This window comes from Limulus polyphemus, unplaced genomic scaffold (assembly GCF_000517525.1).
Source record: "Limulus polyphemus unplaced genomic scaffold, Limulus_polyphemus-2.1.2 Scaffold583, whole genome shotgun sequence".
In the NCBI taxonomy this organism is placed as follows: domain Eukaryota; kingdom Metazoa; phylum Arthropoda; class Merostomata; order Xiphosura; family Limulidae; genus Limulus; species Limulus polyphemus.
Genome location: NW_013666193.1, coordinates 416944 through 420754, shown reverse-complemented (window position 1 = coordinate 420754; position 3811 = coordinate 416944). Strand labels below are relative to the sequence as shown.

Sequence of the window (3811 nt, the reverse complement as noted above, 5' to 3'; positions counted from 1 at the left end):
TAGTTACGTAAGTTAGTTTAGTTTGGTTAGGTAAGGAAGAAGACGAAACTAACCACGAACTACAACTAATAACTAAGGAGTAGTAGTAAACAAATAGTGTGTATATATATATATATATATATATATATATATATACACATTTTGGAGGTTCTAGAGGTTATACAAATGCAATATTCAAATTTTATGACAGACAAAAGAATTTTATTCATCACATGAACATCACCTTGCACTCTGACCTGTCAGGGTCTGAGTAAGACTGGCATTGTCATTTCATAGATATATCTTGAGTACAAATATTTTTGTACAAAATACAAGTTTTGGTGTACAATAGACTCATAAATTTTACTAAAAACTTGTCACATTTAATCAATATGCCTTCTCCAATATGGAGTTGGTTCAATGAACTGACCTCATGCACATTCAGTTAAAAGAACATACACAAGAAACAATGCCATTTCAGTTGTACTTACAATTCCACATTGAATATGAATACTTAAGTCATATAAGTTGTAATAACATATTAAATATCCTGACATGCAGAAATATATACATGTACCTATATGTGTGTCCTGTAAATACTAACTGCTTTGAATGTCACAGAATTTGAAATACCCTTTTCAAAAATACTTGCTGCTTTACACTTGCTCCTTTCAACATGCCTGTAGAATCTCACTGGGTTCACATCAACATAATACATCTTAAAATACAGCAAAATTTTAGTAAATACTTTAAAATGGACAAGCCAATAGACAAAGCATTAATAAATGCAAGTAATTATATTTACTTTATACTTGTTAGTGTTTTACTTCCTATTCCTAAGTTTTAAGAATATAAATCAAGTCCTTCCAAATACTATTTTTTATAATAATAGTATTGTACTTATAAGAGGTTCTGATCAAAAAGGTAAAAGTTACAGAGTGTGTGAAGTGTACTTCAAAAATCAAACATTTTTTCAACCAGGCTGTTGATGGGAAAAGAAATACTTCATACAAATATATTAGAAAGAATTCACTTTTTGACAGCAACTAAATTACTTGTGTAGAAAGATCTACTGGGTTTTCTAGCAAGCTACTAATAGAATTTAGTGGTTTATAAGCTTTTCATAATATAAAAGGACCTCCAAGATATTTTTAATGATTGTATATTCATTCTCAAGTTACACCAAAGACAAACTATAGTTGTCTCATTGAAGCTATTTTCATTAACCACAACAGTTTGACAGGAAGAAAAAGTTTTTGGACACTTCAGGTCCAAGAAGTGGCTGATTAATACCAGGACTGATGAGACTGCAGCCTTATGGCCCAATAAGCTATGAAGTGTTTGAAAAATAAATAAATTCTATCAATTAGCCCCTAGAAATAAATTATTCCCTAGGCCCCCCAGTAGGCATAATCCAGCCCTGGTCCAAGCTTAAAATATTTGTGGTCAGAAAAACTATGAAATACTTAAAGGTTATCTGACAACTGTCATATGTATAAAGTTACAGAAAAGTGGAAAATAACTTTTTATCAACATATCTAGAGAAATTGAAGCTTATCATTTAAAACCACAAAAACATATAAATCAAAATCTATCTTTATAATCATTTTAAAGAAATTCAAACTTAAAATTTTTCAAATAAAAAAAAGACCATATATAATCATTTATTTCATTCTTTCTTCAGTATATTCAAAAATAAAATCACCTCAAACTCAAATGAAATCATATGCTTGCCAAACACAAGCAAATTTTTATTCAAGTTATGTAGCATAACAACTTTATACATACCTTGAAAAAACAACACAAAGACATGGTTTAGAATGTTACTCTCGAGTTAAGTTTGACCTTGGACTAGATTTAGAGTATTTTATTAAAAAACGTTACATGCATGTTTATCAACCAGATAAGGTAGCAGTTAAATATTTTGTCAACTCACACATACATTATAAAATTGAAAAACATAATATACAGAACATGGAGTACAACCTCAGGGTAATATCCAACAATGTGTTTGGTCAGGTTAATAAACACAGATCTCAATGCAAGTACAAGGTTATAGTTATGTGTTATGCTAGAAGACAGTAAAAATATGTACATAAAATTTATACGGAAACCCACCAATCAAAGCTATCTTTTCGAGTTGCCTAGTGAACTTTTGAAAATGTATTTGTTTATTTTCAGCACCTGGCTATCAGAGTACTGAAGTAAAAGATAAAATATACTCTATCAATACAGTAAAACTGTTTGCACTCATTTACCTCCTCACACTCATATGACTGCAATAAAAAAGCACCAAAGTTTACACAAGACCTACTAAGTATTTTCCTAACACTTAAACTGATGAAAGTAAATATTGTAACACTTTTATTACACTTCTAACTATGTATATATCATACATTACTATATGCATATACACAAGTTTAAGTCCTTTATTAAAAAGTTGTCCTTTAGCCTCAATTTCAAACTACCTCTAAATAGAGAATAAAGAAAAAATTATTTGGCACTGGACCAAGCACCCTATAAACACCTGTACCAATTATTTTTACATACCAAGGACAAAATGCAAATAGGCTATTTAGCTGAATCACTGATGATACTTTTAAACATTTAAGAAATAAAAGTGATACAGTTACAATTAAAATATTTGCTAATCCATTGCTTCACTGAATGCTGCATTATGTCTTTTGTCCACTTTGTTTAACTATTTAATCTAATACAAAAACAATTCTACATAATGGTCAACAGTCATTATAAAAACATATTTAGTTAAAAACAGTATTCACATACCATTATTACAAAACTTACTTATATAAGGTTGAATCCCAGATTTAGAATAGTCCCCAAATGCCTCAAAACAACCTCTAACAAAAGCTTCAACAGTTCCTAAAAAGTCTTACCTTTCAGCTATCCTAGGTATATCTCAGATAAAGCAAATTGTTCTTTCAACCTTCAAATCATCATAGATGAATAGGAAACACTTCCACATGTCCTACCCTAAAATATTTTATACAATTTAAAAACAAAACATGAAAATAACCCAAATGAGTATTATTTGATTGAACATTCTGTATTGATAATAAAAATACTGTGTTGTCAGATAAAGTGTAAAGTGTCAGTAAAGGAAGTAATCTTTAAGAACATTAGTACAATGATTCTGTCTGTATAATTAATTTGTATGAATAATGTGATATAAATAAACATTTACTTTTCCTAAGCTTTAACAAAATTCTGTAAGTAATTTCTACAAAATGTGTCTAATTTACAATAAAAAACCTGCTTGTAAAACTAACATATTTATTTATAAACTTACCATTATTACTCAATATATTAAATATATATGTACCTAAACACAAAACTAGACCTAATACAACTATAAAAAATCTTCCATTTTAAGATCTAACATAACATCCAGACAACTAAGGATTTGGTCCTTCAAGGTTGTCCTTACATCCCTATCCCCAAAGAAAATAAAAATTTTAAGCGCACATTTCAATTTCAAAAATTCATCAGCTCTCTTCTTAGACTCCTATGAGATCCTTTTATCACTAAAGATGGTAACTCAATCATAGGTTAGTCACCCAACTAGGTAAAATAAAACTGCCTCAACTGTAGTCCAGCTCTTCTTGGATAAATCTTAAAATTGTGCCTCATCATTCTACTGTTTTCAGAGACATCAGATCTTATAAACTTCAATAAGGTTAGTTGTTTTTAAATAGAAAATATCTTCATAAGAATAAAAACTCACTTAACTGATACTGTATTTTTTAAAAAAAGATACACACACACACACACACATATATATATATATATATATATATACACACACACACAC

The 3811-nt window shown here is 29.1% G+C and overlaps 1 protein-coding gene across 1 annotated transcript in view; it reads right to left on the bottom strand.

Annotated features, from left to right (window-relative positions):
* LOC106459271 (protein sidekick-2-like) overlaps window positions 1-3811 on the bottom strand; it is a 97569-nt gene that overhangs the window by 90071 nt on the left and 3687 nt on the right. Inside the window, exon 2 of the mRNA XM_013918873.2 lies at window positions 2877-2973. The gene's annotated coding sequence lies outside the window, so the exon portion shown is untranslated. The remainder of the gene's footprint in view (window positions 1-2876; window positions 2974-3811) is intronic.